Raw genomic sequence first — 11,818 nt, forward strand, 5'->3', positions numbered from 1 at the left:
GCACAGTTTTGCAACTGTTCAAGGGTCATCAGCTGCACATGACTGACTGCCTTTCCCAACACCAAGATACTCAATTGCCCACTTTGGATGGAGCTGCAGCTTTGTGGGAAAAACAGATAATAAGAAATTACACAAATACATCAATGTAAAGCGGTTACGAACACTATGTTGAAATATAACAGTTATTTAATTGAGAGCGACTGATAATAATGCTTGTATTTTTTCTGGTACTTTTCTGTATACTTCCGGTAGCTCATAATACACTGGCTGCCACGCATTGATTTGAGTTGCCCGAGGAAATAGAGTCCGTAACTGGAATAGCCACTGAATCCAAATCTTTTGGTCTTTTCATTACGGTGCTTCATAAAAGCTCTCCCGTCCCAAGTCCCCGTAGAGGGAGAGTTGGAGATAGCATGGCTCCTAGCTGGGATCCCAGAAGCTAGACGTAGGGGTTGCGGGCAGGATAGTGAGGGGGCAAGATTCCAAGGAAAACTAAAATCCCTGCCCGGGAACGGTTACCACCTGGGAAAGCAGGAATGACCCAATGCATCAAGGCCCAGAGTGTACTCAAAGAACAACAGGTTAGGATGAGGGTCAAAACTCAGACCAGAAAGAGCATTAGCTGGGCGTGGTGGTGTGCGCCTGTAGTCCCAGCTACTATGGAGGCAGAGGCAGAAGGATTGCTTGGGCCGGGGAGGTCCAGGCTGCAGTGAGCTATGATTGGGTCAGTGTACTCCAGCTTGGTCAACAGAGCGAGACCCAAGGAAGGAAGGAAGGAAGCGGGAAAGAGAGGAAGGGACAGAGGGAGGAAAGGAGGGAAGTGAGAGAGAAAAGGAATGAAAGAGAGAAGGAAGAGAGAGAGAACGAGAAAGACCAGGCTGCTTCTTGGGTTACAACCTGGAGAGGCTGTGTAACATTATGAGTTGGAGAAGCAGGTACAAAGTAGTAAAAACTTCTATAAAACAGACAGCATGTGGCAGAACAGTGGGTTTTTAAAGGTGGGAACAAGAAAGCCAAACAATAGAAAAAAATAGATTGATTAACATCAGGTTACTTTTCTTTTAAGGATTAAAGAAGAGGGGGCCTTATGCTGACTCGGGTTAACTGGGCGCTTTCTGAATGGTTGCTATGAATTTCCTGTTTGCAGGAAAAACTGGTCTGTTAGGGGATTCACATACTTCCGTAAAATTTTGGTTTGATTATGTGGCATTTAGCATTAGGAATTTATTTATTTTTTATTTATTTAATTTTTTTTGAGATGGAGTCTCCCTCTGTCACCCAGGCTGGAGGGCAGTGGTGTGATCTCAGCTCACTGCAACCTCTGCCTCCCCTCCTGGGTTCAAGTGATTCTCCTGCCTCAGCCACCCTGTAATTGGGGCCACAGACACAGGCCACCATGCCCAGCTAATTTTTGCATTTTTAGTAGAGATGGGATTTCGCCATGTCTGCCAGGCTGGTCTTGAACACCTGACCTCAGGTGATCCACCCCCCTTGGCCTCCCACAAGTTCTAGGATTACAGGCATGAGCCACAGTGCCCGGCCTTGTTTATTATTTATTTATTTATTTATTTGAGATGGAGTCTCACTCTGTCTCCCAGGCTGGAGTGCAGTGGCGTGATCTTGGCTCACTGCAACCTCTGCCTCCTGGGTGCAAGCGATTCTTCTACCTCAGCCTCCTGAGTAGCTGGGATTACAGGTGCGTGGCACCACACCTGGTAAATTTTTGTATTTTTAATATAGATAGGGTTTCACCATCTTGGCCAGGCTTGTCTTGAATTCAGGTGATCCACCTGCCTTGGCCTCCCAAAGTGCTGGGATTACAAGCATGAGCCACTGCGTCTGGCTTATTTATGTATTTTTGAGACAAAGTATGGCTCTGTCACCCAAGCAGGAGTGCAGTTAATGGTAGGATCTCGGCTCACTGCAACCTCCACCTCCTGGGCTCAAGCCATCATCCCACCTCAGCCTCCCAAGTAGCTGGGACTACAGGTGTGCACCACCACACCCGGATAATTTTTTTTTTTTTTTTTTTTTTGTAGAGATAGGGTTTTGCCATGTTGCCCAGGCTGGTCTTGAACTCTTGACATCAAGTGATCCACCTGCCTAGGCCTCCCAAAGTGCTGGGATTACAGGAGTGAGCCACCACGCCCAGCCACTGGTTGTTAATCTTTTAAATATCATCCCTGAGAAGAAGAGACCTAGGTAACAGTTTCAGTTCTGTCTGTGGACTGGAAGGAGGTGTTGAAGAGACCAATTTCTTTCCCTCCCTGCAACCCCTCCTCACAGGTAGAATGAGACAAGATGGAAAAACAGCTCCTTTACCCCCTCCCGAATCACCGAATTAGCCCTTTAGTTGCTGGACCATATGAATGATTCAGGATTGGCCTTGCTGTCAGAAAGATGAGGTGGATCCACAAGGTGGGGACAGCTGGTGTCAGAGGGCCATGGGATTAAGGACCTCTTTTATTCTCAACAAGCCTAGGTCATTGTTCTCTGAGTAGGTTGGAGATGAGTGGGTTGCTTGCCAGAAGGAGAGCTGGATGTGTCCTGTGCTTATGATCTCCCACATGGCCTGGCTCTGGTTACCTTAATGTTCAGACCCCGGAAAATAGTTTATCTTGTATGGCCTGGCTGCTAGGATGTTAGTGGAGGTAGGGGGTGCAGAGAAGCTGGGAGATACAGAAACCACAGTTGTTCTGTTGGGGGTGTTAGAGTGTAACAAGTTGGATGCAGACTTATAAAAGGCAAGATGAAAGGACTAGGGGAGTCATTAGTAGGACGATGTGTACCACTGAGTATCCAGTTGACACTTTATGTATAATCATCAATCAGTGGACGGTGGCAGAGGACAGTTAAATACAGAGTCAGAATGCCTCAACTGTTCCTTCCAAATCAGGAGACAGACTGGAGACAGTAGGCAGAAATCAAGTGGCTGGGTAGTCACAGGGCCCAGGCATCTCCCTGCTGAACACCATGACTGGTGTAAATGAGGGACGCCTGTGAAGTGTGCGCATACTATCTACTGCCATCATGTGAAGGATGTAGGTCAGTGATCAGGTCTGGGGTAACCCATCTGAGGTTTGTCTGGGGTCTGGAGAAAATGTTACAGTTCATCAGGTCTTCCAGCCTTGGTCATGGCCAACATACAGGTTTTGTGACTGGCAAACATGGGTGTAGTTCCTGACATGAGGAGTAGTGAGTGCTAAAAACTGACATCAAGATCCTCCTAAGAAGGAAGGTTGTAAATTCAGGTGAAATGGTGGTCTGGATGGAGCAGCAGGGCTAATGTGACCTTTATAACCCATGGAGGAATGACATGGTGTTTTTCAAATGTAGTTGACCCTTGAACAACATGGATTTGAATGGCCTGGGTCAACTTATACATGAATTTTCTTCTGCCTCTGCTGCTTCTGAGACAGCAAGACTAGCTCCTACTCTTTCTCTTCCTTCTCAGCCTACTCAATGTGAAGACAGTGAGGATGAAGGCCTATATGATGATCCACTTCCACTTAATAAATAATAAATATATTTTCTCTTCCTTATGACTTTTTTTTTTTTTTTTTTTTTTTACAGGATCTTGCTCTGTCACCCAGGCTAGAGTGCAGTGGCGCAATCATAGCTCACTTCAGCCTCACCTTCCCTGGCTCAAACAATCCTCCCATTTCAGCCCTTGGAGTAGCTGGAGCCACAGGTGTACACCACCACACATGCTAATTTTTAAAATTTTTGTAGAAATGGGATCTCTTCATATTGCCCAGGCTGCTCTTGAACTCCTGGGCTCAAGTCATCCTCCCAACTTGGCCTCCCAAAGTGCTGGGATTACAGGTGTGAGATTTTTTTGTTTTTAATTGAGATAGGATCTCACTCTGTTGCTGTGGCATGATCACAGCTCACTGCAGCCTCAAACTCCTGGGTTCAAGGGTTCCTCTTGCCTCAAACTCCCAAGTAGCTAGGACCACAGGTGCATGCCACCATGCCCAGCTAATTTTTTTTTTTTTTTTTTTGAGACAGAGTTTCGCTCTTGTTGCCCAGGCTGGGGTGCAATGGTGCGATCTCAGCTCACTGCAACCTCCGCCTCCCGGGTTCAAGTGATTCTCCTGCCTCAGCCTCCCCAGTAGCTGAGATTACAGGTGTGCACCACCACGTCCAGCTAATTTTGTATTTTTCAGTAGAGACGGGGTTTCTCCATGTTGGTCAGGTTGGTCGCGAACTCCCAACTTCAGGTGATTTGCCCGCCTCGGCCTCCCAAAGTGCTGGGATTACAGGCATGAGCCACCGCACCTGGCATGCCCAGCTAATTTAAAAAATTTTTTTTTCTTTTTTTTTTGAGAAGGAGTCTTGCTCTGTTGCCCAGGCTGGAGTGCAGTGGCACAATCTCAGCTCACTGCAAGCTCCACCTCCCGGGTTCATGCCATTCTCTTGCCTCAGCCTCTTGAGTAGCTGGGACTACAGGTGCCTGCCACCATGCCTACTAAAAATAATTTTTTGTATTTTTAGTAGAGATGGGGTTTCACCATGTCAGCCAGATGGTCTTGATATCCTGAGCTCGTGATCTGCCCACCTCGGCCTCCCAAAGTGCTGGGATTACAGGCGTGAGCCACCGCACCCAGCAAAAAAAAATTTTTGTAGAGATGGAGTCTCACTATGTTGCCAAGGCTGGTCTTGAATTCCAGTCCTCAAACAATCCTGCCTGAGCCTCCCAAAGTGCTGGGATTACAGGAATGAGCCACTACAACTGCCCAGTTTTCTCATTAACATTTTCTTCTCATAATTTACTGTATTGTAAGAATACTGTCGGCCGGGCGCGGTGGCTCACGCCTGTAATCCCAGCACTTTGGGAGGCCAAGGCGGGTGGATCACGAGGTCAGGAGATCGAGACCATCCTGGCTAACACGGTGAAACCCCGTCTCTACTAAAAATGCAAAAAATTAGCCGGGCGAGGCGGCCGGCGCCTGTAGTCCCAGCTACTCGGGAGGCTGAGGAAGGAGAATGGCGTGAACCCGGGAGGCGGAGCTTGCAGTGAGCCAAGATCGCGCCATTGCACTCCAGCCTGGGCGACTAAGCGAGACTCTGTCTCAAAAAAAAAAAAAAAAAAAAGAATACTGTCTATAATACATGTTACATACAAAATATGTGTTAATCAACAATTTATGTTATCTCTAAGGCTTCTGGTCAATAGTGGACGATTAGTAGTTAAATCTGGGGGGAAGCAAAAGTTATATGCAGATTTTCTACTTCATGGTGGGTCAGTATTCCTAACCCCTGTGTTGTTCAAGGGTCAACTGTATGTCCACAAGTTTTTGCTACTTCTCTCTTCAAGAGATGGAGCTGGACTTAGTGACTTGCTTCTAACAAATAGAATAAGGCAGAAGTGATAATGGGTCACTTCCAAGACTAGGTTATAAAAATGTCTATGGCTTCCTTTGTCCTCTGTTTCTGAGATCACTCACATTAAAGGATGCAAGCTGCCATGCCTTGATAACACTTAAGCAGCATCATGGAAGGCCCATGTGGCAAGAGACTGAGGACTCCTGCCAAGAGCTAGCGAGGAACTTAGGCCCCACTTCAACAGTCACATTAGTGAACCATCTTGGAAGTGGCTCCTCCAGTGCCAGGCAAGCCTTTAAATGATGACAGCCCTGGTCAACATCACAGTTAAAATCTCAGGACAGACTTTGAGCAAGAACAAATCAGCTAAGCTACTCCTGAATGCCTGACCCACAGAAACGGTGATACAGGAAATGTTTGTTGTTTAAGCCATAAGTTTGGGGATAATTTGTTATATAGCAACACATAGATAATGAATATACAAAGTTTTTAAAAATCTGTCGAATTTCCCACATCATCCTTAGTCTGCAGTTCCTCACGTCCTCTCTGAAATGGTACTTGGAAATTTTGAAATAATCCTATGCATTAATTAGGGCTCTCTTCATCATACGTAAGAGCCACAGATCAAACTAGTTGGAGCAAAAGGGGAAGTATCTTACATAAACACTTGAACAGCAGGGGTGCAGCTGGATCTTAGAAATTCCTGAAACCAGAGACTAGAAAGTCAGTTAGAACACATCTAATAGCTTTGCCTTTAGTTCTAATTCAAAACAATCTCAGGAAAAGGCTTTGGTTGGTCAGTTGAAGTTGCGTGCCCATTTCTAAACCAATCAACAGTTGTGGGCAGGACTTCTGTTTCAAGTAATTTTGCATATTAGATGACCTGAAAACTCTCCTGCACAGAGATGTAGAGATTTAAAATATGAAAGTTTCAGTAGAATCCATAGGTTCACACACACAAAAAGAAAATATGAAAGAGTCTTAGAGACATAGAGGAAGAAATTACAAGGTTTTGCCTACAGCTATTAGGAGTTCCAGAAAAGAAAAAAATTAACCACACGTATTCAAAGATAGAATAGCTGTTAATTTTCCAAAATTATTGAAAAACCAAAATCCTTAGATTTAGAAAGCCCAATAAATCCTAAACAGGATAAATAAATATAAATCTGCACCTAGACACACACTAGTGAAATTGCAAGATACAAATTTTTTTCTCATGCATCCTGTGCAGGCCTGGTAAGTCTCTTTTGGTTACACTTTCTTTTGTCAACATTCCTCTTAGATTGACAGGGACCAGAAACGGGCATCTATCCCCAGTTATAGTTTGATTATTAGGCTACTTGCTTCGTTGTTCCATTCCTCCCCCAACAGACATAGCAGTCCATACCCCTGAAGTGGGGGTCACAGCAAAGTATCATTTCAACACTGGCAGCCATTAACAAATACACACACCACTGATATTCCCAGCATAAGCGTGCTGCTGGTTCTGCTGAAGGTACTGCTTGTAACATAAACATAATATAAAAACACAAATGCTTTTTTTTTGTTTTGTTTTGCTTTGTTTTGTTTTGAGACACAGTCTTGCTCTGTCGCCAGGCTGGAGTACAGTGGTGTGATCTTGGCTCACTGCAACCTCCACCTCACAGGTTCAAGCGATTCTCCTGCCTCAGCCTCCCGAGTAGCTGAGACTACAGGTGCATGCCACCACACCCAGCTAATTTTTGTATTTTTAGTAGAGACAGGGTTTCACCATGTTGGCCAGGATGGTCTTGATCTCTTGACTTCGTGATGTGCCCGCCTCAGCCTCCCAAAGTGCTGGGATTACAGGCATGAGCCACCACGCCAGGCAAGCAAATTCTTTTTTTTTTTTTTTTTTTTGAGAAAGAGTTTCACTCTTATTGCCTAGGCTGGAGTACAGTGGCACTATCTTGACTCACTGCAGCCGCCTCCTGGGTTTAAGCGATTCTCCTACCTCAGCCTCCCGAGTAGTTGGGATTACAGGCGCCCACAACCATGCCCAGCTAACTTTTGTATATTTAGTAGAGACGGGGTTTCACCATGTTGGTCAGACTGGTGTCGAACTCCTGACCTCATGATCCGCCTGCCTCAGCCTCCCAAAGTTCTGGGATTATAGGCATGAGCCACCACGCCTGGCCTTGTTTTTCTTTTAAAGAACAAAGAGACCAGGCATGTGGCTCACATCTCTAATCCCAGCACTCTGGGTGGCTGACAACACAAGAGGATTGCTTGAGCCCAGGAGTTTGAGGCCAGCCTGAGCAACAGAGGAAGACCCTCCCTACAAAAAAAAAAAAAATTCAAAGAATTAGCTGGATATGCTGTAGCTCCAGCTACTCAGGAGGATCACCGGAGCCTAGGAGTTGCAGACTGCAATAAGTTATGATTCCACCACTACTCTCCAGCCTGTGTGACAGAGAGAGACCCTGTCTCTAAAAATAAACAAACAAATAAATGTCAGGTCTCTGAGCTGGAGCTAAGCCATTGTAACCCCTGTGACCTGCACGTATACATCCAGACAGCCTGCGGGAGCCAAGAAGCCTGGAGCAGCCGAGAAACCACAAAAGAAGTGAAAGTCAGTTTCTGCCTTAACTGATTAACGAACCTTATGACATTCCGCCATTATGACTTGTTCCTGCCCTACCCTAACTGATCAATCGACCCTATGACATTCTTCTGCAGGACCATGGATTTCATGATCTCCCCACCATGCCCCTTGTGACCCCTCCCCTGCTGACAACAGATGACCACCTTCAACTGTAACTTTTCACTGCCTACCAAAGTCCTGTAAAGCTGCCCCTCTCCTATCTCCCTTTGCTGACTCTCTTTTTGGACTCAGTTCACTTACACCCAAGTGAATAAACAGCCTTGTTGCCCACACTAAGCCTGTTCAGATGGTCTTCTAGACGGACACACGTGACAGTAAATAAATCACAATGAGTCTTAGGTGATGCAGACCTTCTTGATGATATCCAGAATTTTGATCAGGCCAAGAGATGCAAACAGCTTTGATTGTTGGGCATTCCACCTCCTGCATACCTACTTTACTCGGAAGAGCCACCAGTTATGTTCAAAGGGAAGTCTTTGAACATAAGACTTGGTAATGAAGTAAGGGAGGGTCTCTCACCCACTCGCTTTGGCCAAACTAAATAAACCCTTCTCTGCTCCTAAGTACTGATGTGTCAGTGTTTGGCTTACTGCACATCAGGTATATGAATCTAAACATCGGGTTTCAATAACACATGTAGGTTATTACAGGAATCCACAAAAGGGACCTTCGAGTTGCGTCCTGTATGTGTTTCTTTGGCCTTTATGACATGCTTTGGAAACACATTAGTCTTATCTGGAGAGCATGTTAAAACCCTGATCACTGGACCCCATTTTTACATTTATGATAGAGTAGGTCTACGGAGGGACCTGAGAATTTGCATTTATCACTGGTTCCCAGGTGACACAGCTGTTTGGGGCACCATGCTTGGAGAACCACTCCAGAGACCTCTAAATTGGTAGTTCAACCTTAGCTGCATTTAGAAACACTGGGAAAATATGTGTATGTGTAACCAGCTCACATTTAATTGTGACATTTTGAAATTGTACAAGTATTTTGACATCTGCCTCCCATACTTAGTCTCTTAAAATGACGGGGAAAACACCAACCAATCACAGGTTTAATTAGTTTAAAAAGTTTACCCGTTCAGTTCCTCTTTGTAGCACCTAATATTCCTCGGAAACATGAAACAGACCCAGCAGTGGCCAATAGTAAATTTCTACCCCACACCCCGCAACAGAGTTGAAAAGTTCAGGCTCTCTGAGCATTGTGTTGCAGCGGCACTTGTCCAGAACTGGTACCTCCGCCGAGTTGGGGGAGTTTAAATGTACCAGTGAAAATAGCTTTTTCTCCTTCAAAGGGAAGAAAGAAAATCACTCCTTAAAACCCAGACGGTCTGAAGATCTGGCTGTGAGGTCTTTCTTCCTGTCGCATCTCTTCAGACTTTTTTTTTTTTTTTTTTTTTTTGGCAGTGGAGCAAGAGAGACCAAAACCTAACTTGAGTTACAAGAAACAAGACAGTGATGGCTATAAAGGCAGTGACCAGGAGCAACTGGGACACTTTACCTCCCACATCCAATGTTTGTGCTTCACAGAAAAACAACAAAGATAACAAATCTACAAAATGCAATAGCTGGAATTACAAATTTCATTCACCCAAGGGTGGTAGAAGGCAGGAAGGAAAGGTGGGAAGGTAAATGGCTAAGGGAGAAAAACAAAATATTCAAATCCGTCCAGTCATAGGGACTGGCAAATGCTAGAAAAATAGCTGTAGAAAAAAGAAAAAAAAAAACAGTAAAAAAACTGTGGTCCTTTCAACTCTCAGTGGTGTTAAAAATCCACACACTGGTGTCAGGAAGATTCTGCCTTATGTGCACCAGAGATAAAAAATTCCAATTCCTCAGATAGGGGTTATGCAGAGGGCCCTTGGCAGAATGAATCGTGCCTTCCCTGGCAGGGGGAGGTGAACTGGGAAAAAAGCTGCCACAGCCTCCTTCCAATCCCACCCATCCCCTTAATGGCAGGTGACTCAGGCCTGCAGTAGCCTTCAGTTTAGGTGGAGATATATGTGGTGAAGGGAACTTCTCTGCAGAGGTTGAGCTGCTCAAGGCAGACTGCAGGTGAGACTGTCTCGTGGAAGAGTCTGTTGCTTAAGAAGACCACCAAGGAGGAGAGGTGCAACTCGAAGAGGTATGTTTTGCTGGGGATCTTTGCCTTATTGCACTGATAATGAACAAAGGAAAGAGGATAGAGAAAAGATAGCCATGGATAATATATGATGGCTGCATTGCTGTGAGAAAAGCCAAGGGCAAACCAAACCCAAAGTAGTAAAGCAAGTTCCTCTCTAAGTTAGACAACTGCTGGTACATTTCAATTCCTTTATTGAACCAACCATATTTGAAGCAGTAGAGTGAGTCAAGAAGAGAAAAACGCCAGAGAGTAACCAGCTGCCCAACAAGATGGGTGGAAAAGAGACTCACAGACATTCCCTGAACGGGGGAAAGAGCCTGCAGCAAAAGAGTGGAAAGCATGTCAGCAGTTATTTTGTGGACACTAGGGATTGGGTGAGGCTTCCTCCCTGATGCTTCAAATGCCAGGTCAGCTGTATCTTGGAATCAAATGGCATTCACAACTTTGCTAGGCATGAACAAGGGGAGCACCCAAAAAGCCCTGGAAATTTATATGAGAAAAAATTCCAGCCATGACCAAGCATCTCCACATAGTGATGGATCATAAGTAATTCACTCTGTTACTCACTGAAGCCCAGGAATAAACACTCGATAAAGCAACAGTAGACTGAACCAGAGCACTCCATCATCCCAAATGCAACACCGGAAAATTCTACCACACTTGCTGGCTCATTCTCTTGCTCCCACTCTATATTCTGGGGTATTCTCTGTGCCAGGACACTGCTTGCCCTTCTTCCACTCTGCTCTTCTCTTTTGCTGGATTGGAGCATCTAGCTGGAGATGGTACAAATACCCCAGATGGAGTCTTTGACTCCCCTGGGAAGGTCGTGGAGAAAGGTTTCGACACTGTCAGCCATGTCTTCACTACCTAAACTATCAACTGTGCAGAGGAGATAGAAGTGCCCCCAAATCTCTCTTCATGAAGGACCCTGCAGCTCTGCCACCACAGCTCCAGCCTGGCCCCTCACCCACCACCACAGCCCCAGTTGACTCCTCTGTGCCAAGCAGCCCGCTCCACCGGGGCACTCCCAGGGCTCGGGTGCTCTGCCCACACTGGCCATGCCTGGGCTGCAGACATGGGGAGATTTTTTTAAATGCAATTCTCTACCCCATTTCAAACCGATTAAATTGGAATCTTGTAGGTGGTGCTCAAGCACTGGGTTTTTGCAATTCTCCCTAAGTGGTCCTTCCATGCATTAAAGTTGAGAAGCACTGCTCTAAATTTGTTTTGACCCCGTGGAAAGGTTTCCAACTGATTTCTTACGAAAAAAGTAGTAGAAGCCTCTTCTTTAGTTTGTACCAATAAGGTTATAAGGTTGGCCTCTGCTTGACTGGAGGGTGGGGCCATACAAAAAACTGCTCCACCCCCAGTTATCTTTGGCCCTGAGGCTGGCCAATGGTTCCACTGGTTTCAGCTTCCTTCTCCTCTGCCTTGGGATTTTAGAGCCCACAGCTTCCAGCATGACCTGCTAGTTGCTGTCAAGGAGATGACGTTAACCCCGTTATGTGCCATCTGCTTCTCAGTCTCTCCTCCTTGGGACTATCAGGGATCCTAGAGATGGAGTAGAAATTGTAAATAAAAGTTTCCATCCAGACCAGTGCCTCTCAGACTTGAAGGTACATACAAATCACCTGGCAAGCCTGTTAAAAAGAAGATTCTGATACTGTGGGACTAGGGTAGGGCCTGAGAGCCTGCATTTCATCTTATTATTAGTATTATTATCTTTTTAAAATTTTA

At 45.5% G+C, this 11,818-nt stretch overlaps 1 pseudogene; it reads right to left on the reverse strand.

The window, feature by feature from the left end:
- Positions 1-9,341: 9,341 nt before the first annotated feature.
- On the reverse strand, positions 9,342-10,952 carry LOC102129038 (etoposide-induced protein 2.4 homolog pseudogene; annotated as a pseudogene).
- Between the last annotated feature and the right edge of the window lie 866 nt (positions 10,953-11,818).

This window comes from Macaca fascicularis, chromosome 2 (genome assembly GCF_037993035.2).
Source record: "Macaca fascicularis isolate 582-1 chromosome 2, T2T-MFA8v1.1".
Lineage (NCBI taxonomy): Eukaryota > Metazoa > Chordata > Mammalia > Primates > Cercopithecidae > Macaca > Macaca fascicularis.